Consider the following 25,414-nt stretch of genomic DNA (forward strand, 5'->3'; position numbering starts at 1 on the left):
TGGAGACCAGAACTACATAAGAGTACTCCTGAAGTACTGCATGCATTTCTGGTTTCCATACTTGTGGCCTCACCAATACCCTGTATAGTTGCAGCATGACCTCCCTGCTCTTGAATTCAATCCCTCTAGCAATGAAGGCCGACATTCCGTTCACCTTCTTAATAACCTGTCGTACCTGTAAGCCAACTTGTTACGATTCATGCACAAGCGCTCCCAAGTCTCTCTGCACAACAGCATGCTGCAATCTTTCACCATTTAATTAATAATCTGCTCTTCTATTATTCCTTCCAAAGTGCATGATCTCAGATTTACCAATGTTGTATTCCATCTGCCAGACCTTGGCCCACTCACTTAACCTATCTATATCTCTCTGCAGACTTTCCACATCTAATGCACAATTTGATTTTCCACACAGTTTAGTGCCGTCAGCAAATTTTGCTACACTACACTCAGTCCCCTCTTCCAAATCATCAATGTATATGGTAAACAGCTGCGGGCCCAACACTGACCCTTGCGGCACCCCACTCACCACTGACTGCCAACCGGAGAAACACCCATTTATACCAACTCCCTGCCTTCTATTGGTTAACCAATCCACTATCCATGCCAATACACTTCCTCCGACTCCATGCATCCCTATCTTATTTATAAGTCTGTTGTGCGGCACCTTATCAAACGCCTTCTGGAAATCCAAGTATACGACATTCACCTGTTCCCCTCTATCCACTGCACTCATTATGTCCTCAAAGAACTCCAGTAAGTTTGTCAAACAGGACCTGCCTTTTCTGAATCCATGCTGCATCAGGCAAAGGATGAAAGCATTTCTGAATACATTGCAGAACTGCTCAAACTTTCCTAATACTGTGACTTAAGAGAAGGACTTTCTGATAGATTAAGGGACTGGCTTGTATTTGGTATGTATAGTCAAAGCACTCAAATGAGGCTACAGTGAGAAAGAGATCTAACCTTTGTATGGGCATTGACCTTTGCAATATTGTTAGTCTGCAGCAAAGGATGCAGCAAAACTACAGAAAAAAGAATTTAGAATGCGAAATGCACAAAATATCCCTGAATGGTGCAAAAAGCCAAAGATGTTATCAACCTGGCAAAGGATGTTGGGAGTTTAGGACGACGATGGCACCTAATGGTGACTCCTTTGCTTGCATCTTTGGAAATAGCTCTATTTCTATCTTTCATATCTTTTTTTTCCCCTTTTGAAGGTTCTTCTGAAGACCTTGACCTGGAGTTTCATGCTGACTTTGGTTCCTTGCAGAAATGGGACCCGCTTTCGGGGTCTTACGACCGGTCGCTTTTCAATATGCCAAGAATGCGGCCTGGAAAATTAGCGTGCCTTCAGAGTGCCAGATTTTCATGGCTCTGGAGGTGGGTCGATTCAATGTCGGTGCCACAGCCTGATGCATCATAGGAGACAAGATTGTAAGCAGCAAGTTGGCTGCTGGCTGTGTGCCCAGAGACCGGAGTTCTTTGGGCACGGAGCTCGAAAGAAGCAACACAACAGAGTTTTAACACCATAAATCTGCGAGCTGCTCTGTTTTGTCTCCACTTTCACAGTGAAATGGGCATGCCTCTTTTTCCCTTATTAGGGAGAAAGAGAGAGCCTGTCGTATGTTGAATTACCAGGTGAACGAATAGTCGTTGGGGTACTGCAAGTCTGTGTCTTTATTGATGCTTTGCTGTATGCTTGAGTGCTTGGTGGTGAGTGCTGTTGCTTTTTTGCTGGTGGGGGAGAGGGGGGGTCATTGCTTTGGTACTGATTATGTGTGAGATAGGGGAGTTGGGGGGAGGCTTTGTGGTTCTAACATTTAATTGTCATTCATTCTTTGTGGCAGTCTTATGTTTTCATGGATGTTTGCGAAGAAGAATTTTAGGATGTATATTGTATACATTTCTCTGACATTAAATGTACTTATTGATCTATTGAAATCCTCCCATGATACAAATGACTGTTGGTTCAAAAGAAAACTTTGAAGTAAGTCTCAGACAAGGTCACATAGAGAGAGTGTGCAAGTCTGGAAAAAAAGCTCAATGCAAAGAGAAAAAAACAGAGTGAAAAGTTTCAAACAGAAAACTAAACAAATGCGTAAAGAGACCGAAAATGAAACAGAATCAGATAACACAGAGTCTGACAAAAGTAAGTTGTCATGCTCAGAACTGCATAGCATTACTGAAGCAGATTACAAAATCATAAGGATTACAATAGATTCGTCTGGTGTAAAACTTGAAAATGGAACTGTATACAGGGTCAGCCTTGATAATTTTAGAGGCTGACTACAACAGACTACACCCTATCCTCGTTATATGCGTCTTCAGACAATGCACTGCTTTCCTGCCAATACAAGTCACGTGCACACGCCTCACAGTCTCACTTTTGGGACAAGAAACACCGCTTTCCTGCCAATAGAAGTCAGGTGTGCACGCGTCTCACAGTCTCACTCCCGCCAGTCTCGCATTGGTTTTGGCAAGGTGCAGATGTGCGATCTTGCACTCTTAAACTTTTGTTGGTTTTACCTATGGTGCAGTGATTTTGTGCTTGAAATATTTAACTATGCCTCCTAAGCATCCAATGTCATGTTCTGGGCCATCAGCCGAGAACCGCTTTAACACTTGAAAAAAAGTTGGAAATTATAAACAGCATAGCATCAGGTGAAGGTAACACAGCTCTGGGATGCTACTGCCAGGAACAGAATCTTGCCTTTAAAGTTCTTTTGTTGCTTGACAATGCACCAGCCCATCCTAAACATTTGGACAGCATTCATCCTAACATAACAGTGCTTTTCCTGCTGCCTAACACAACATCGCTGAGTCAACCACTCGACCAAGGTGCGATCCAAATTCAAGGCGTATTTTTTTTAACGGTGAACTATTGCTCAGATGCTGCAAGCAACAGATGATTTTGAAAATCCCAGTAGTTAACCAATGGTGAGGGAATGGTAGAAGTCGGAACACTTGGCACAAATGGTGATGGACATGGACCCAGGTTTAGAACGGAGTCAGCATTTCAGTCTTTTCCTGCTGTGAACCCTTCTTCCCTACAAGCAAATTTATGCTGAAAAACAAAATGCTGTCAAGCAAACAACCCTCACCACTTTCTTCAAACCAGTGTCATCTCAAGAGTTCTGTGAGTCTTCCTTCATCCATTGCTGTGCTTGATAGGATCCTGACGACCACAACCATCCACCTTATCCACGTAAAGCTGCCCGACACCACAAGAACCACACATCTCCCGGAGCGAACACACCTGCCACTGTTGGTGAGTACTGTACACCCTAGTATGTTAACTTTCTATGATTTATGACATTGAATATTACCTTAAATTGATGAAATATAATATGAATGTTGCCTTGTGGTACTGCTTTTGTGCTGTATTGGTATAAAAATGGGAATAAATTACAGATAAAACATATTTAGGAAGCCCTCTGGAATGCATCCCTACCTTCTCTATTTAAATAATTGTTCACATTATGCGATTTCACATTAGATGTTGACTGTGAGGAATGTATCCCCCATGTATAACGTGGTTAGGGTGTATTTTCTAAGCTACCATTAGAAAACACATCAGTGATGCTGAAAATCAGTAAAAAAATGTCTCCCAACAGCACCTGAAAGTGAATGTGGTATATGGGTGCCAAACACAGCAGTTAGAACTTTGTTTTATGAAGTAGAGGGCCAGCACTTTTCGGGTGTGAATGGTTGAGAAAACTTCAACTAGACTGGCATACAATGAAAGCTCTCAGTGTGGCATCAACAGGCAACTGCAGCCCAAGTAGTAGTACTAACCAGAGACTGGCACAGCTGCTTAATGCTAATGAGAAGGTGTTTGAGAAGGGGATTGGTAAACTCAGAGGCATGAAGGCCAGAACTGAACTGGATGAAGCAACAACACCAAGATTCCATAAAGTGCGTACAGTGCCTTACACATTACATCGTAACGTGAATGCTGAACTTCAGAGATTGGAGGGGCCTTGCATACTTTCCAAGGCTGAGTGGAGTGATTGAGCCATGTTCATTGTCACAGTGATTAAGAAAGGGAAGGCCGGACCTGTTCGCATATGTGAGGACTTCAAAGCGAGCATCAGCCTGGTCCTATGTACTGTGCAGTATTTACTGCCATGAATAGAAGATATTTTTGCATCTTTGGCAGGTGAGGAAAGATTTCAAAGATGGAATTGTCGCAAGCCTACCTGCAAATGGAGACTGAAGAGTCAAGAAGGAAGTTTTGCACAATCAACATTCACGAGGGTCTGTTCCAGTATAATCGTCTCGTCTTTGGTGTCTCATCAGCTCCATCAATTTGTCAAAGAACAATGGACCAAGTACTCCAAGATATCCCAAGAACATAATGTTACCTTGATGACATCATTGTGACAGGCAATGATGATGAAGGGTGCCTCCAGAACTTTGAAGGGCTTACCAGACTGAGTGAGTATGATCTGCATGCAAAGAGAAAAGAAAAATGCGAGTTTTTCAAGAATGAAGTCTCATACTGTGGACATGTCATTGACAAGTGTAGTTTACATAAGTCACAAGAGAAGATTGAAGCAGTACTGCAGGTACCCAAACAGGAAAATGTGTCACAACTTAGATCATACTTGGGCCTGGTAAACTACGAAGATCTGTTTCTTACAAACGTTGCTATAGTAATGCAGCCATTGAACGCACTGTTACAGACAAGAGCAAAGTGGGAATTGTCATAAACATGTGAAAGAGCATTCAAGGAAACAAAGGGACTAATAAAATCAGATGAATTGCTCACCCATTATGACTCATCATTGCCCATCTGACTGGTGTGAATTGTGACACCGTTTTGTCACACACTTATGAAAGTTGGAACTGAACACCCAATTGCATTTGCTTCAAGATCGCTAACCTTTTCAGAATGCAACTATGCACAGATCAACCAAGAAACCTTTGGTCTAGTATGGGGAATAAAGAAGTTACATCAGTACCTCTAAGGACTAAAGTTTACTTTAGTGACAGATCACCAGCCCCTTGTGTGCAATTTCAGTCTCAAGAAGGGAACCCCAGTGATGACTACTATACAGTTATAAAGTTGTGCACAGTTCCTAGGAACCCAGTCTTATGACATAGAGTTCAAGGTTACCAAACAGCATAACAACAGTGCTGGCTTTTCATGTCTTTCACTGCTGGCAAATGAAGAAGAAAATTCTTCATACTGTGACCCAGCAGAAGTGTTCCACACTGCATTACTTGAATAGTTGCCGTTATCAAATTCTGAAATATAAAGAGAAACAAGGAATGAATCAACGTTGTCAAAAGTCTATGACATCACCATGCAAGGATGGCCAGTTCATGGTAATCCTGTGTCTCTAGAGTTCTCAGTGAGACGAGACCAACTCTCTATATGTTAAAGAACACTGATGTGTCGATCTCGTGTTGTGGTTTCCACTAAGCTGCACACTAGAGTTTTACAGAATCTGTATGACGGACACCTGGGTATAGTCAAGATGAAGAATCTATGTGTGATGGCTGGGAATAGACAGACAGATTGAAATTCGATGCCAAAAAGTTCATACTGCACCCCCACTGACACCATTGCTCCAGTATGAGTGCTGTTGTCACCATGGAAAAGTGTGCAAATTGACTTTGCAGGGCCATTTGTGGACTCCATGTTTCTGATTGCTGTGGATGCTCATTCAAAGTACCGGAGGTCATACCAATAATGTCAACAACCTCAGAAAAGACTGTTTCCACTTTGAGGACTATCTTCTCCCAAACCAATTGTGAGTGACAATGGACCACAATATATGTCAGAAGAGTTCGGACTACTCATGAAGAAAAATAGGATTAATGATTTCAAATCAGCTCCTCACCACCAGCAATGAATGGGTTAACAGAAAGGCTTATCCAAACCTTCAAGAAGTACTTTAAAGCTATGGACAAAAAGGACATTTCTCTACAGCACAAAGTGGACAATTTCCTTTTTGTGCATTAGAACCCTGTTCATGCAATGACAAATCAAACACCTGCAATGCTGTTCATGAGCAGGAATGTGAGATCTCACATAGACCTCCTGAAACCAGATCAACGGACGGAAGTGCAGAATAAACAGTTCAGCCAGTTGCCAAGTGAATCAGAAAGGTGGTTCGAGGTTGGATAGGAAATCCTAATGTGTGATTACTGAGAAGACAAGTGGACACGCAGTAGGTTAGCTACAAGAATGGTATCATTGATGTACACAGTGAATGTTGGAGATTATATATGAAGATGTTATGTGGACCAGATACTGGATGCTCAACTGAAGAACACATCTGAGTTGACTGGATCCAACAAGATGAGCGTGTTACAGCCACTAGACCTGCCTCTCAGTGATGATCATGTCATTAACAGCAACATGACACCTCAACAGAAAAAATTGTATTTGACAAAACGCTTGCCAAACCAAATGCCACTTCACAGATCCAAAGGCGCTAACCTGAAAGAAACAGGGTGCCACCCAGAAGACTGAATCTTTAGTATAGTGAAGTCAGTTATGGCCTGTTATTGTGAACGCATGTTTATTTGAATATAGTTTGTTAAAGGAAAATTGAACTTTTTGTTACATATACAGCTTTATGGTACAGTAATCTAAAAAGGGAGGAATTGTAATGTATGGAACATCATCGTCGCACGTGATGAAGACCATGGAGCGGCTGATAATACAGAATCTGAGGCCACAAACCAGGCACACCCGGGATTCTCTTCAGTTTGCGTATAAGGAGAAGGTGGGAGTGGAGGATGCTATCACGTATTTGCTACACAAATCCCTCTCTCACCTGGATGGGGTCAGTGGTGCTGTGAGGATTACATTCCTGGACTTCTCTAGTGCCTTTAACACCATCCAGCCCAAGATCTTAAGGCACAAACTAACGGAGATGGGAGTAGACTCTCACATGGTGGATTGGATAGTGGACTACTTGACAGATAGACCTCAGTATGTGCGGTTGGGAGACTGTAGGTCTGACACGGTGGTCAGCAGCACAGGAGCGCCGCAGGGGACCGTGCTCTCTCCGGTCCTGTTCACCCTGTACACAACAGACTTCCAATATAACTCGGAGTCCTGCCATGTGCAGAAGTTCGCTGATGACACGGCCATAGTGGGGTGTGTCAGGAATGGACAGGAGGAAGAGTATTAAAACTGATACAGGACTTTGTGATATGGTGCAACTCAAACTACCTGCGTCTCAATATCACCAAGACCAAGGAGATGGTGGTGGACTTTAGGAGATCTAGGCCTCATATGGAGCCAGTGATCATTAATGGAGAATGTGTGGAGCAGGTTAAGACCTACAAGTATCTGGGAGTACAGTTAGACGAGAAGCTAGACTGGACTGCCAACACAGATGCCTTGTGCAGGAAGGCACAGAGTCGACTGTACTTCCTTAGAAGGTTGGCGTCATTCAATGTCTGCAGTGAGATGCTGAAGATGTTCTATAGGTCAGTTGTGGAGAGCCCCCTCTTCTTTGTGGTGGCGTGTTGGGGAGGTAGCATTAAGAAGAGGGACACGTCACGTCTTAATAAGCTGGTAAGGAAGGCGGGCTCTGTCGTGGGCAAAGTACTGGAGAGTATAACATCGGTAGCAGAGCGAAGGGCGTTGAGTAGGCTACGGTCAATTATAGAAAACCCTGAACATCCTCTACATCCAGAGACAGAGAAGCAGTTTCAGCAACAGGTTGCTATCGATGCAATGCTCCTCAGACAGGATGAAGAGATCAATACTCCCCAATGCCATTCGGCTTTACAATTCAACCATCAGGAGTAAGATATGTTAAAGTGCCGGGGTTAGGACTCAATGTATTTAAGTAAACTACTTAAGAACTTTTTAAAAGCTATTATTAATGCTTTTTGAGAGGGTGATTTTAGATGCATATCATATTTTTACTGAGTTAAGTATTGTATGTAATTAGTTTTGATACAATACGTGTATGGGACATTGGAAAAAATGTTGAATTTCCCCATGGGGATGAATAAAGTATCTATCTATCTATCTATCTATCTATCTATCTATCTATCTACTTCTTTTAAAAAAATATTAGAGGAAGGTTTTTCACTCAGAGAGTTGTTGGTGCATGGAATGCACTGCTTGAGTCAGTGGTGGAGGCAGATACACTAGTGAAGTTTAAGAGACTACTAGACAGGTATATGGAGGAATTTAATGTGGGGGGTTATATGGGAGGCAGGGTTTGAGGGTCGGCACAACATTGTGGGCCGAAGGGCCTGTAATGTGCTGTACTATTCTATGTTCTATGTTCTAAATGACTCCCTTCAGTATTACTCATGGACAGATAACTTACCTATGTGCATTGATCTGTCTGTTGTCTACGCTTGCCCATTGAACTGTTTTCTCTCTCCCCCATGCCAATGTGAATACAGGTGTCCCCCGCTTTAGAATGTTTGCTTTATGCCACTTCGCTTTTACAAAAAACCTACATTAGTAACCTTTTTTCATATTACAAACAGGATTTTCGCTTTTACGAAAATTTTTCACATATAAATTAATGGTTCTTTGCTTTCTGCCATTTCAGTTTAAGGAAGGTTTCATAACACTCTACCTTTGTAAAAGGGGGGAACACCTGTACCCATGAATACACCAGTTAAAACCATCCCATATGAGTGCTTTTATTTTAATTGATATGCAGTTACATAGACGTGACAGTAATAATGATGCTATTAATTATAGAAAGTGACATCTAGCAGGAAAGTTTGAAAGGTGCAGCTTAGATTTTCATTAATGTTTGAGAAGGTGCATTACATTTTTGCTGTGTGGAAGACTCATACCAGCTTACACTGAGACTGCAATGGTCATGTATTCCAATATACATAGCATTCAGAGTGCTCTGTGTGTTAGGAGTACAATCAGTGTGACATATTTTCTTTGCAAATATATACCATTGTGAAGGATGGGTGGGGAAGGAATCAGTGTTAAAAATATTAATGAGGAAATAAATCAGTGTAGTGGAGAGAAAAGAAGTGGAAGACAAAAATAAGCAGATGATAATGTGGTGTTTAAGTGTTTATGTTTGGATGAGCATATGGGTTGAGGGAGAGGAGATGGTAAGGTGATAATTGTGATGGGGCAGGAGATGTCATGGGGAATGATTAAAGAAGAGATCATGGGAAGATTGTCATATTATTGTGAGTATTGCATGGGAGGTAATGTTTGGGATAAAAATAGGAAACAAGATTGTAGGGTATAGTGAGAAATTTTAAGTTAGAAAACAATATTCTGAGGGAGAAAATTGTGAAGCTGCCAGAGGATAGGACAATTGGAAGGAAAATCAATGATACTTTGGAAAGATTGGAATGGGTTACAGAGGAGGTTTGTTTGAAAGTTGAGACTGGGGAAGGAAAAGGATACCTGTGAAGCCATGGTAGCCATGGAATGAAATGGAATGTATGCAGTGTATACTGTCATGGGTGGTATGGGAGATAATAGTGTTTGGGGATGACTTCTGAAGATGTTAGTAATTGCAACTTAAAAAATCTTACCACCAGGATGAAAACCCCATCCTATGTAAAATTTTAATATCAATCACACAACACTGACCTTGATATGTTCAGGTCTTTGCATAACATAGATCAGCTTGCTCTTAAAGCATCACTCACAAACTATAAGGACAGGGATAGAATTTCTCAATGTGCAAAACATACACAAAACTTATCTGATTGATTATAATTCATTAATAGTAGTGTGAATGGAGTTCTTTGATAATTTTTTTATGCAGCAGTTTATTGGAGAAATGAATAGTTAGGGTAAAGATTATTGCACGTATTAAATGGAAAAGTGAATAGGTAATTGAATCAAATAAAGATGATATTTCAGGAGAGAAGGCAATGCATAAGATTTCTTCTAAGTTGCCTCAGCAACTGTCTGAATGATGTCCTCTGTGTAGTAAATCCATATGTTCTGTGGTTGCATTTTTCTTAGTAGTGAAAACATTAGAGATGTTACAAAGGAAAACTGAAACCAGGAAATGAAATTTTAATTATATTTCAGGACTATTGAAGCTATTAATGCAAAAAGGTTGAATTAGTCATTAAATCTTCTCCCTTTCACTGCAGAGTCCTAAATAAGATTTAAATGAGATTTTCTGTAAATTAGTTGCAAGTGCAAATTGTCTCAAGGCAATAGCTTGTCCTTGCTGTTCATTCCTTGCCACAAGGTATACAATGTTGTAATGTTTTATGCCAATTGGTGCTAGGATTTGTGTTAGAAATAGAAATGGCACCCCAATTTTTGAACAGATATTTTCAAGTCAGTAAGGACTATGTCTTTGTTTTATTTCACCAAATGTGAAGAAATTAACACCACTACAGTATTAAACACCACTTTGTTCATGAAACCAGACATAAGAATGAGGATGTCCCCACTGAGCATTGGATACCTAGGACCTCTTCTGTTTCCCACCCAGATCCAGATGGGGGGCTTTCTCTCTTTTTCTATCCAACTTGTACTCCTACACACTGGCAAACTTTCTTCTTCTCTCTCAGTCCTCACACAAGATCTTTATTCAAAATGTCAACTTTGGGCACTTTATTAGACACCTCCTCTACCTAATATTGAGTATATGTTTGTGGTTTTCTGTTGCTGTTGTTCATCCTCTTCAGGGTCTGATGTGCCGTGGAGTCAGAGATGCTTTTCTGCATACCGCTGTTGTAATGAATGCTTATTTGAATTACTGTCACCTTCCTATCAACTTTAAACCATTTTGACCATTCTCCTCTGCCTCCTCTCATTAACAAGTCATTTTCACTCACATTGGAACACAGCAGGCCAGGCAGCATATATAGGAAGAAGTACAGTTGATGTCTTGGCCTGAAACATCAGCTGTACTTCTTCCCATAGATGCTGGCTGGTCTGCTGCGTTCCACCAACATTTTGTGTGTGTTGCTTGAATTTCCAGCATCTGCAGATTTCCTCGTGTTTGCTGCTCATTGGATTTTTTATTTTGTTTTTCACACCATTCTTTGTAAACTCTGGAGACTGTTGTTTGGGAAAATCCCAAACGATCAACAAATTCTGCAATACTTAATCCACCCCTTCTGGTACCAACAACCATTTCAGTCAAATTCACTTAGATCAGCTTTCTCCCCATTCCATTGTTTGGTCTGAACAACATCTGAAGCTCTTGACCATCTCTACATGTATTTATGCATTGAGTTGCTGCTACGTTATTGGCTAATTAGTTATTTGCATTAATGAGCAGGTGTACAGATGTATCTAATTACTCTACAAATGCTGATTGACACTGTCTTTACAGCATTTTGTGTTTTTTTCTGTTCCAGATTCCTACACCTGTAGTCACTTTCATCTTTTTTTTTATCTTATTTTATTAAGCCAAAGTATAACAAGTGCATGTCTTCATAAGCTTTGAGGTTAATTATAATGGTAAGAATTTTTTTGCACTCTATTTTCATCATAGACCTGTATTAGTCTTGGAAAGTCAGGCTTGTGTTCTGGCTGAACTTCCACTAATCACTGCCAAAACTCTACAATAACAACAGAAATTTGAGAAATGATATGGTAGCTAAATGCCCTAGGCCCAAAGTATATGCTGACTACGAGGATGAATTTTGTATGGATTATTCAGGAGTGAGTACATTTGGGACCAAACTTAGCTCAATCAAGGTTCTAATTTCAAGAGTGATTTTAAATAGGATGTGAATGCAAGTATGGTTTTTGGCCATGTTCCTTACTATAATAGAATTACATAGAACATAGAAGAGTACAAAACAGGAACAGGCCATTCAGTGCACAAAGTTGAGCTGAACCAGCTTAAAAGCAAATCAAAAACATCCAAACACTAATCTCTCCTTCTTCCTTACATATATGTGTCTATCCACATGTCCCTTAAATACCTCTAACGTATTTGCCACTACCACCATACCAGACAGCACATTCCAGACATCCATGACACTGAGTAAAAAAATTTCCCCCTTGAACCTACCCATTTTCACCTCCAATGTATGCCCTCTGGTATTAGACATTTCAACTCTGGGAAACAGATACTCTGTTCACTCTATCTATGCCTTTCATAATCTTGTAAACCTCTATCAGATCTCTCCTCAGCCTCTGAAACCCCAGAAAAAAACAACCCAAGTTTATCCAATCTCTTGTGATAGCACATGCCCTCTAAATCAGGCAGCATCCTGGTAAATCTCTTCTACACCTTTTCCAAAGCCTCAACGTCCTTCCTATAGTGGGGCAGCCAGAACTCCATGCAGTTCTCTAGATGTGACCTAACCAGAGTTTTATAACCTTGCAACATAACCATCTGACTTTTGAACTCATTGCTTTGACTAATAAAAGCAAGGTTTCCATAAGTCTTCTTATTGACCTGTGTAGTCACTTTCAAGGAGCTATGGACGTGGATTCCAAGATCTCTCTGCTCAGCAGCACTGTTAAGAATGTTGTCCTTAATAGTGTACTGTCTCCTTGCATTTGCTCTACCGAGGTGTAACATCTCACATTTATCTGGCTCAAAATCCACCTGCAATTTCTCAGCCTATATCTGCAACTGGTCTATATTGTGCTATTTTCTTTACCAGTCTTCTACATTATTCACAACTCCAACAATCTTCATATCATCCACAAATGTACTAACCTACCATTTACATTTTCATCCAGGTCACTTATATACATTACAAACAGCAGAGGTCCCAGAACAGATTCCTGCAGAACTCCACTAGTTACAGACCTCCAGCTTGAAAAAGTACCTTCCTTCAATACCATCTATTTCTATGCCCAAGCCAGCTTTGAATTGAAACAGCCAATTCATCACAGTTCCGATGCACCTTAATCTTCTGAATAATCCTCCCATGACTGATTTTGTCAAACTCCTTACTAAAGTTCATATAGACAACATCCACTACCCTACCCACATCAATCTCTCAATGTAATATATTACATTAATTTCATACACAAGAGAAAATCTGCAGATGCTGGAAATCCAAGCAAAATGCTGAAGGAATTCAGTAGTCCAGGCAGTATCTATGGTATAGAGTACAATCGAAGTTTTGGACTGAGACCTTTCATCAGGACTAGAGAAAAAAGATGAGAAGTCAGAGTAAGAATGTTGGGGAAAGGGAGGAAGAAATACAAGGTAGTAAGCGATAGGTGAAAATGGGGAGGGAGGGAGTTGTGAAGTAAGTAGCTGGGAAGTAATTAGTGAAAGAGATAAAGGGCAGGAGAAGGGGGACTCTAATAGGAGAAGACAGAAGGCCATGGAAGAAGGAAAATGAGAACAGTGCCCAAGGGTGATGATGGGCAGGTAAAGAGATAAGGACAGAGAGAGAAATAGGAATGGGGAATCATGATGGGGGTGGGGGGTAATCACCAGAAATTTGAGAACTTGATGTTCATGCCATCAGGATGGAAGCTACACAGATGGAATATAAGGTGTTGCTCCTGCAACCTGAGTGTGGCTTCATCATGACAGTAGCGGAGGCCATGGACTGACATGTCAGAATGGGAATAAGAAGTTGAATTAAAATGGGTGACCACTCAGAGATTCATGATTTTCTGGCAGATGGAGCATAGGTGCTCGACGAAGTGGTCTCCCAGTCTACCTCCAGTCACACCGATATACAGGAGGCCAGCACCAGATACAGTAAACAACTCCAACAGTCTCACAGGTGAAGTGTTGCCTCACCTGGAAGGACTATACATTCATTTATTTATTTTTCTTCATGAGGGTCAATTATGCCTTGGTTTTAAGGCAAATACACATGTTAACAGCCAGGAGAAATGGAACGGAGTGCAAAGGAAATTATGTTTACCAAGTGCCTTCCAGGAAAAGGCATGCTATTCCTTGATTCTCCATTTCACCATCTGATGATTCCATCTCCACAATTTAGAATGGCATAAACAGTATTACTTGTGATTCCCAGTTCATCCACTTCTCCAGGTGAAGAAAGATGCAAAGTTTTTAGGGTCTGGATTTTAGCAGTTTAGAAAAATCCTTTGTGTATGAGCATCAACAACAAGGCAAGGAAAGTTTGGTTGCCTTGATAACACTAATGGACCATATTTTTGAACCACCGTAGTCCAAGTGGCTGTAGGTCTCCTACAACATTACTATATAAGGAATTCCATTATTTTATTCCAGTGGCAATGAAGGAATATAATTATTATTCATCTCAAGATGATGCATGTGTTGAAAGGGAATATGGAATTAAAAGTGACCTCATGCATCTGATGTGATCATCTATCTGGGTCAGGAGTTGCCAACAGGGGTCCACAGTCCCCAGATTAATGGTAAGGGTCCATGTCATAAAAATGGTTGTGATCCTCTGATCTAGATGGTAGAAGTAATGGTTTTTGATGGGGCAGTTTAAAAAATGTCTTGGTAACTTGTGGCAGTGACTCATGTAGATTGTTCATACTACGGCTACACTGTGTCAATAGTATAAAGAATGCTCTTTAAGATAATAGCTGAGTAATTGAACATTGTTTCTTCATGGATGTTATTGAGTATGCTAAGCATTTTTGCCGCAATCATGCAGGCAAAAGAACAATTTAAAACCACAGACCTGATGGGAACTTTTTTACAAGCATTGAAACATTTTCTTTTCTTAAAATTGCTATATAATTGCAGGTTGCTACCATTAAGTGGTGGAGAGGATATGAGGAATTCAGAAGGTTACTGGCTTGCTGAAGGACACCTTTTTTTTGCCTGCATTAGAACCAGTGATATATTTGTAATTAATCCAATTGCTTTGGTCAATGTTAGCAGTTGTGTTTGTTCTATAATGTTAATTGTGAAGGAATTAGCAATCAACTTATCAGTTAATGTCAAAGGTAAATGCTACTTTTTCTTTCTTAAGAATAGAGATAGCTTGCACTTACTTGGCACTTGCTATCTTCTTAGACTTAATAGGTAGCCCATGGAGCTAGAGGGAAGCTATGGTTTAAGTAATGTACAATGAAAATGATGAAACTGCTTTGTGAAAGGGTCAAGGTTGTAAACTGGCCAGAGAATCTCCCAACTTGCAGATAAAACAATCAATAATACCTGCTGATAAAAACATTGACATTGGTTGAGCTATAACTGAGAGCTTAAACAAGGTGTCAGAAATCAATTTATTTGTATCTACAAATGCATCTTTAGTGAGCTGAGGAGTAATATTAGATGATTATAAAGGCAATTGAGAAGGAACAATATAGATGGAAATGCAAATGAGGAAATTTATTGGTCATGTGTCTAGTAATTTGCATAAATGACCACAAATACATCCCAAATCGTAACATGCTTATGGATTGGACAGTCACGGCATAATTCTATAATTTTTCTAAAACAGTTGGATGTGCTGGACAAGCTGAGTAAGTTGTTGTTTTCTCTTTTTCATAAATGTGAGCTGGTGCAGCTGTCTTAACTTAGAGTGATCTGATTACAGCAAATAAAATGTGATGATCCAATCTTCCATGTCACAGATTAGCTGTAGATCTCTTGCAGAACTCAATAGTTAAGTCTCCGTGGAGCAGAAGACTGCTTAAGCTATAGCCCTAACTATATAGGAACAAAATAAATCGTAAATGATGGTTGAACTATACCTCCTTCATTTAACTATCTTTTCTACTTATCCCTTAGTATGGTTGGATAAGAAAAATCTACCAGACTTGTTTCTGAAAACAACAATGAATCAATTATCCATTGCTACAGATAGAGGCTAGATATCCTTAGTAAAAACTTGCTTCCTGTTTTATTGACTTCAGACCCCAGACACCAGTCAGTTCAGCTTGGAAACATCTCTTCCACAATCTTGCTCAGCACAGGTGCACCACAAGGTTGTGTGCTTAGCTCCCTGCTCTACTTGTTTTATACTTATTGATGTGAGGCTAAGCACAGCTCCAACGCCATACTTAAATTTTCCGACAACACCACTTTCATTGGCTGAATCAAAGGTGGTGACAAATCAACATACAGGAGGGAACTTAACAATCTGGTTGAGTGGTGCCACAACGATCAATGTCACCGTGGGTGTAAGAGTCTTTTTTCTCATATGGCATTCATATCTTTTCCTCAAAATTTTAAAGCTCTGTCCTTTAACATAAATTGTGCACATTTTATTTGCAAACTGGTGTTGGTAATTCATATAGTAAGTAATAGGTTGTAACAAGACAGATGAGGCCTGCTTCACTGTAACTTAAAAAAGTGACTATGACCAGATTTTTGGTAATGAATATTCAAGTCATATGGTTCTATCAATGGGTTTACTTTAAGATTTCTGATTACCCCTCACTTCAATATCTTCAGACTTCCTGCTATGCATCTTGGTCTAATTGAAAGTTCAATCCCCCTTTGCCTCCTATCCGGCTGTTTTAAACAGTAAATAATTCTTAGCTCTACCATCTTGCACTTCCATTCTGTCCACACACACTATCCTCGATGGGGTCTATGAACTCTGAACAGTTTCTGATTGGATTCTTCCTCTAGCATTACCTCAGACTGAACGATCGATGCATACATTGCCCTGCACCACAGCCACACAAATACCAGTAAATATCATCAGCTTCGACATACCTTTTTAAGATGTGTAACAATTTCTAAGCCTTAGTTGCTTGAATAAATAAATCATTAGCCTCCATGTTACTCTTACAGTTTGCTTTTGCTTTTCCTCTTTTTTATGGGTAAATTTAAAACAACCTTCATTGTTATTTTTGCCTTTCATTTTCACTTACTATGTAACTCTGTAACTTACACCTAGATAATTTAGAGCTTCTCAAGCTTCTGTGGAAATTAATATTAAAAATACTGTGATTCATGTGCCTTTTTAATTCTAAATATCGACATAAATACTTCACTGGACCACTTTTTAGCAGTGTCATGGCAGGAGTTATTATCTTTTGTGCTGTTAGCAGAGAAAAACAGGAGCAAATAAAAATTAGATTCCAAAAATAACTCTCAAAAAACACCTTATTAATTATGGATTTCTAAATATTTAAAATAAATGGAATTAAAATAGCACACAAGTGATAATGTTCTAAATCTTACTCCTTGAAGAATCGTATTGCATTTTACATTTTTCTTGTACGGAGGGAACTTCTATTTTAACATCAACTTCTTCAAAAGTCATGGCAAAAGAGGTTCATGAGATGCTGGTTACTTGGTGATTCACAGGTCTCTAGAAAAGATTAAGCTAAGTGTAGTGATGACAATGCAAGTTGAAGAGCAGATAAGCACAAAGTAATATCAATCAACAGAGACAAAAAGTGTAAAAAGTGGGAAGAGTACCAATGATAATTAAAGATAGGGAGATAGTACTGATTTGACATTTGGAGATAGAAGTGCAAGCATGAAATGGGAAAGAATGGGAAGTCATAGAACGCTAGAGCACAGAAATAAAATAGACCCTTCAATCCATCTTGTCTGTGGCAAACTATTATGCTGCCTAGTCACAACAACCTGCACCTGGAACATAGTCTTCCATACCCCTTCTTACTCGCCTACCTATCCAAATTTCTCTTAAATGTTGAAATCAAACCCACATACATCACTTCTGCTCCAAGAGTGCACAAACATATATTCACATTTGTCTCACAGCTCCAGTGACCTGGATCCAGTCTTGACCTCCTTCTGTTCCGAGTGTGCAAGTTTTCACTCTGATAATATGGATTTCCCCTGAGTGTTCCAATTACTTTCTTTGCAGAGGGTGGTTAGGGGAGCAGAGAAGGTTATTGGGGTCTCCCTACCTTCTGTCCGAGACCTCTTTCAGAGTTGATGCCTCCAGAAGACACGGTACATCATTAAAGACCCCTCACACCCTCTTCATAAACTGTTCTTCTGCCATCAGGCAAGTGTTACAGGAGCATCAAAATAAAAACCACAAGGCTACTAAACAGCTTCCTCCCACAGGCAGTCAGACTGCTAAATAGCTGCTCTACCTGACTCTGCTTTGGACACTTTTAACTTGCACTGGACACTTATAACTTGATTTTAACCGACATGTGGCTGTTGTGTTTTGCTATTTATTGTTGTATTTACTACGTATTGTTGCATTTGTTATGTTATGATTGCACTTACCCCTGGGAAACGCTGTCTCATTCTGCCCTGCAGAGCTGATGTATTGTTGGAATGACAATAAAGTTTGAATCTTGAATCAATGTTTGATAGCTCTCTGGTCCTCTACTCACTGGAATTCGGAAGAAATAAGGGTGACCTTATTGAAAGCTAGCAAATTTTCAAAGGCCTCAATAGAGAGGATGTGAAGATGATGTTTCTGATGGTGAAGAAGTCTAAGACCAGACGACACAGCTTTAGAATGAAGATTAGGAGGAAATTCTTTATCTATAGAGTGGTAAATACCTGTATATGGAATTTGTTGCCCCAGGCAGCTGTGGAGGCCAAGTTATTGAGTATACTTAAGACAGAGGTTGATAGATTCTTGATTAGTCAGAGCATGAAAGGATATGGGGAGAAGACAAGAGACTGGGGCTGAGCGGGAAAATGGATCAGCCATGATGAAATGGCAGAGCACACCCGATGGGCTTAATGGCCTAATTCTACTCCTATATCTTGTGGTCGTATGGTCTTATCTCAAAGGCAAGCTGATTTGCAGGTGAATTGATAGGTGGGTGGTTGTAGAACAAAGGTGGAGTGCATGGAGCATGGAAGAGAGAATAGATAGCAAACAAATGCATGGAGGAATTGGAATGCTCTGACAGCTGGTAAAGAAAGTGCTTAGAACAGCCTGTGTTGTGAAGAAATATGAATATTCTTAGTATCTTTACAATAACCAACATGATTTTCCAGAGAGCTTGTTAATATTATGATTTGAGTGCTTGGGGTGGAAACTGGCATAACTCACGTTTGATGCCAAAGTTTTAAATTGACAGAATATGTATTAATACAGGCAATGTTATACTAACTCTATGGAAGTCATGGAACCTAGTATTTTGATGGATACATAAAATAAAAATTAGTCCTCCAGAATGTAATTTTATAAAAATGCAGATACTGCAACAGAATTGCTGGATATATTCAGCAGGTCAGCCAGCATTTGTGGAGAGAGTCAACAATTCTCAATCAGATCTTGAAATTGAGAAGACAAGTTATTTCTGCATTGCAGAAATGATGGAAAAGGGATGGACAGGGTCAGGGAATATTTCTACTGTGTGAAGCCAGGGTTACTGATTTGATTCCAGAGAAATGGTGAAGTAGTATTTCATTTGTGTATTAATCCTACTTCATTACATTTGAAGGTCATCGTCTGTAACGTTCTGAGGTGGAGTTTGGGTGATCTCTTTCCTGAGGAGCTCAACTGAGGGCAAACCTTGAACTTACCTTTGCCTTCCACTCTAGTCCACATTTGTCCTATCTTCGGCACCCTCTAACAATGTTACAAACAAGGACAAACAGAAATTACAGGAACAGAACCTGGCTCTTGGGTATTTAATATTTCAGTATGAGGGGTGATTGATAAGTTAGTGACCTAAGGTAGAAGGAGATGAGTTATTAACTTCAAACTTTCTGCATTATTGCTCAAAGAGTTGAACTGCACGTGGATGTAATGAGAGCATCTTGGACCTCCAGGTCATCCAGAGCAGGGGTGATTGGATAAGTTTGTGGCCTAAGGTAGAAGATGAGTTGTACAGCTCTCGTTACATGCACGTGCAGTTCAACTCTTTCAGTGAAAATGCAAGAAGTTTGAAGTTAATAACTCATCTCCTTCTACCTTAGGCCACAAACTTATCTATCACCCCATGCTGTGGACCACTTCTGGAGGTCCAAGATGCTGACTTCTACAAAGAAGGGATCCATATGCTCTGCGACCGCTGGACTAAGTGTGTAAATGTAGGAAAAATAAATGTGCTAGGTTTTCTAAAATTGATTCCTTCTATCTTAGGCCACAAACATATCAATCACCCCTCGTAATATTTGAGTAAAATTGTAAATACATCATTCTTTGTTTATATAATTCATTATGGTTATATGTAAAATACATAAATTGCATACATCATAACACTACCATGTGATATGTGGGTCGTCACTTAAAGTAAAACACAAACTAAGACTCCATTTTGGACTCCCGTCTTTTTATTGCAATGACTTTAATGTTTTGGAGCTACAAAACACAACAGCTCTCGCTATTAAATTTAACAATTCTGTGTGCCTCGCTTTCACTGTGAGAATGAGGACTAGCCAGCTTTTCTCTGCGATTAACTGTTTGCTTTCATCCCTGCCCTACCCTTTCTGCAACTTTCGACTGACTTGCTTTCTCACCTTCTCAGTTTGATTTGAATTTTTTTTTCTCTTTATATGGCACTTAACTAGTAGATTTTCTGTCTAGATTGTCAGATTTCCAGCATACATATTTTCTCTCTTTAAAAGACTTCAGCTGCTCCATATATAGCAATTAAATGTTAGTTTGCTTCTAATTTTTAAAAATGAGTTCAGTGCCTCTGCTGTAGGAAATCAGTGAGTGAAGTGGGGAGGGGGCGGAGGAGGAATTGTTGCCATTTCAGGTCAAAACCTTGCGTTGGAAGTGTTGTGGTTTGACTTGAAACACTGATAATTCTTTCCCTCCCACAATCTCCTCCATAGATGCTCCTGGACCCACTGAGTTTATCCTTCAGATTTTTTGTTGTTCTAGATTCTGGTATTTACAGCTCCTTGTGTTTCCTATCTGAAGTAGTGTTTCCTACCACCACTCCCTCTCCCCATCACCCAACACCTTGGATTTCACAGTCCCAGTGATCATTTTCCACTCTTCTCTGTGTCACCAGCTTTCCCCCTAGCACTGCTCCTATGATGTTTCAGGCTGATAACGGATGTGAATGAGGTAGGTGGCCAATATTCAAACCTGAAGGATGGACGAAGTACTGTGGCAGTTATGTCAGATAATGAAAGCAAATGACCAAATGCTTATTTGAAGCTCAAGGCAAGATTAAAGTCCAGCCTTGAACCTCCCCATTTAGGCATTGCACATTCTAACAAACTTCTAGCCCAGCATTATTTGTACAGGAGAAGATGGGTAAAAATTATCGATAATGTTTCCCTACGCAGCTTCAGGAGCTGCAGATGAACAATCATTTTTTTTCCAAAACTAGGAACTTGTGCAATGCCCTCACTCAATGACCAAATTATTTTTACAATGCTTTAGTTGGAAACAAGACTTGTATCTATTGATTTTCTTTGGTAAGTGTACAAGTAAAGCATTATGAGGAAAAATCTGTTGCCAGGGCTAAATTGTCAGTCAGCATATGCTTTCAAATGGCCATTGACTTTAATTAGAGTGCAGATGGTCATCAGAAAGCTATTATTTTACAACCAGTGGTACGGATCTGATTAAGTTATCTAGGTGATTCATTCTACTGCTTAAGGAGCTGTTTCTGCCTTTACTCTGCTATTTGGAATAAGCAGAAAATTAGTCTATGGATCATATTTTGTTTGCCAGTTTTTATGTTGTGTGCATATAATTTATACCATAGCACTTGCAGATTGACAGATCCTTTCAGAGAAGATTTGCTTTTATTTTTAATATTTGATTATATTTAGATTGTTGGTCTGCCATCTGATATATGCAGTATATATGTTAATAAGTATATCTGGTGTGGTATGGCATATACATTAGTTTCATACAATCATACATCCCGGTAAAAGGCTATTCAGTCTTTTGAATCCATGCTGACCGTCAACACTAATCACATTTAATTTTACCCTTGAACTTCAGCTCCTCCTCAAATCCTGCCACTCATCTATTCACTGGGGGAAATTTACAGCAGCTATTTAACTACCAACCTGCATGTCCCTTGATGAATAAGGAAACTGGAGCTTCCATAGGAAACCAATGGGATCACAGTTAAACTCTGCACATGCAGCACCCAGTGCCGGGATTAAATCTGGTTATTGGTGCTATAAGGTAGTAACTGTACCAGCTATACAACTGTTGCCCTTTCTGGTAAATTTGTGGAAGGAAAGTTATTATGAAAAGAGTCCACGTTCAAGAAGCATACTGTTTGGAACAAATATAGCTGATTAAGGTCTAAAGGCAAAATCAGAATGCTGCAGACTCTGAAATTCTGAAATAAAAGCAGGAAATTCTGGAGATATTCTGAAGTGCAGGCAGAACCTGAGAAGAGTGAAACAAAGATAACATTTTATGTAATAAACTTTTATCAGAAAGGAATTTTAACTCTGTTTATCTCTCCACAGGTGCTCCCTGATCTCCCGAGTATTTTCATATAACTTTATATTTAAGACCTAAAAGTAATATCTTTGTCCACACCAGATATTGTTTCGATTCAGTGGAGAATGACTTTTGATCAAATATCTTTTCATTGTTGAAAATTGAAAGAGAATTGCAAACATTAGAAGTTTGAAATAACACCAGAATATTCTGGGAAAAAAACAGCTCAGACAGCATCAATGGAAAGACAGACAGCTTATATTTTGCAGACACAAAATGCTGAAGGAACTCAGCAGGCCAGGCAACAAATATGGAAAAGAGTAAATAGTTAACGTTTCAGACTGACACCCTTCATCAGGATTGGAGAAACATTAAGAAGTCCGGTTAAGAAGGTGGGGGGGAGGTAAGGAAGAAGTACAAGGTAGTAGGTTATAGGTGAAACCAGGAGAGGGGGAAGAGTGAAGTAAAAAACTAGGATGTTGATTGGTGAAAAAGATAAAGGGCTGGAAAAGACAGGGAATCAAATGGGAAGGACAGAAGGCCATGGAAGTTATGAAATTGGGAGGAACACCAGAGGGAGGTGATGAGCAGGTTAGGATATAATGTGTGAGAGGATATGCGAATGGGGAATGGTGAGAGGGGGCAACTACCAGAAGTTAGAGAAATCTCTGTTTCACCTATCTCCTACTACATTGTCCTTCATTCTCCCTTCCCCCTATCATCTTTACTCCGACTTTTCATCTTTTTTCTCTGACTTTTCATCTTTTTTCTCCAATCCTAATGAAGGATCTCGGCCCAAAACATCAACTGTTTAATCTTTTCCAAAGACACTACTTGGCCTGCTGAGTTCCTCCAGATTTTTGCTTGTTTGTGATTGAGCTAATATTTCACTTTTGGGATCCTTCATCAAAGCTTACATAAAGAAGTTAGATTAGGTACAAAAAGATGCAACGGGGACTGGATACATTTTATGGCAGCTTTTGCTAATATAAATGATACCACTTGTGCATCTATTACTCTTTTTCTAAGTTAGCTATTATCTACATTTCTACAAGAAAATATACATACTGTACATTTGAACCTACTGTTATCATAGATTTTATCCAGAAAATAAACATAATCAAAGGCAGCCTAGTAGTTAAGGTTTTACAAATCATGAGAATGACATTCTTCAATACATATGCTAACTATCTACCATTCTGTGTATAGTTTGTATTTGTACTTAGTGTGCAGGTTCAGATGGAATACAGTGTCACACTTTTATTCATTCCCTTCAAGTGGCAATGATTCTTGAGCTGAGATGTAGATGTTGGCACTCCGGTAATTCCATCTACCCTTGACATTTAATAACATTATTATCAACAAGGCAAAACTACTATTATCCTAAGGGTGAAATTTGACCAGAAATTCAGATGGACAAATTACATATGCATAAGTGAACCTACTCTTACTTTCCACACTCTATAAACACAAGTCAGGGCTAGATGAAACATAATGTTGGCATTCCAGCAATAGTTGAGAAAATCAACACTGTGTTATGAGAATTACAGAGAAGTATAAGAGTGGTCTTCATGTTGAGATTATCAACTGGAGAAAGGCCAGTTTTGATAGTACCAGAAAGGTTCTGGCAAGTGTGGACTCCGATAGGTTGGTCACTGGCAAAGGGATTCCTGATAAGTGGGAGTCCTACAAAAATGAAATATTGAGAGTACAGAGTCTGTATGTTCCTGTTAGAATAAAAGGCAAAGCTAGCAGGCTTAGGGAACCTTGATTTTCAAGGAGTTGTGAGACAATGTTTAAGAAGAAGAGAGTAGAGCAAATAGAGGCAGCAAGGAACAGATAAGGTTTTTGAGGAGTATAAGAAATGCAAGTTAACACTGTTATGAAACCAGTAACTGGTTTCACTTACCAGCAAAGATAGATATGTCAGTTGAAGTCCAATGGTACTATTTTCAAAAGTTTTATTAATAAAGGGGCACAAAAATTAAGGTTAATACAAACATTCAGATAACATGCGTCAATACTCAATCTAAAACGCAGGTACATTAATAATCACTCAGAAATAAGCTCTTTCGTTGTCTTGGGTATAATACTGAGTCCAATTGAAAATATAAAGAGTCACTCTGAAGTCTGCAGGCTTTTCCCTTTTGGTTTCACGTGTTGGAGAGAGAGATTGTTAGGAAAGAAAACACTTGCCCGTTGTCTTTATGAATCAAATCCTCAGCCTCAGAGGATTTGGCTTTCCTGGTGTTAAATAAAAGCGGTTTTCCGTTGGTTCTAGCCACAAACCCCGCATTCGGAATTTAACGCACGTGGCTTCCTTCAAAATGGCTTCCCGTTCCCACGGGAAGCGGTATCGTGCTTCTTGGTGTCTCCTTGGTGCGTCTGAGGGTCGTCCTCTTTCAGACCCTTCTTTATACTGCCTCACGGGATCTCAGGTGTCAATCAGGTTGCAGGTGATGCAATCTCTCTCTCAACCAGCCCACTTTGCCCGAGGGCTTTACAATGTCCCTGCGAGTTGGCACGTCTGCAGTTCCCAGGTGTCTCCTGAGAACAATGCCACAGTCGCCAGCTTTTGTCCCAGTGGAATGCGGTATCCAGCACGTCGCTGTCTTTCCATTTCCTGTGTCCATTCGGCATGTCTCTCTCTCTCTCTCTTGCTCTCTCTCGGGTCATTGACCCCCCCCTTTCACTAGGGCTCTTGCAATTCTCACAAAGGAGGGGGCTGGTATCATAACAACACTTAAAAAGGAAATCAGGAGGACTAAAAGAAGGTATAAGGTTGCTGTGGCAGACAAGGTGAAGGACAATCCCAAGGTCTTCTATAGATATATTAAACACAAAAATAAAGCAAGGGACAAAATTGGTCCACTTGAACATTAATTCATAGAGCTGAAAGTGATGAAGGAGAACTTAAATAGATATATTGCTTCATACATGATGAGACCTGGGTGGTGGGCAGGCTGGTCAGTAGTGTTACGGCCTGGCGGAAGAAACTGTTTTCCCTCAGCGGTTCTTGTCATTTGCCGATGGTAGTGGATCAAAGAGATTGTAGAGAGAGGTGGGTGATCAGTGAGAATGCCCTGCATATGCAGTGCTCCTCGCAAATTTCTCGAGAGAGAGAGAGAGAGAGAGAGACCTGGTGGGAAAGAGACCCGGGTGATTCTTTCAGCAGTCCGTGCAATACTATGCCTTGCAGTCAGATGTCTTGCAATTCGCATATGAACCAGTGATGCAGCTGGTTAGGACAGTCTCGAAAGAGAGTGCT

This window comes from Hemitrygon akajei, chromosome 4 (genome assembly GCF_048418815.1).
Source record: "Hemitrygon akajei chromosome 4, sHemAka1.3, whole genome shotgun sequence".
In the NCBI taxonomy this organism is placed as follows: Eukaryota; Metazoa; Chordata; class Chondrichthyes; order Myliobatiformes; family Dasyatidae; genus Hemitrygon; species Hemitrygon akajei.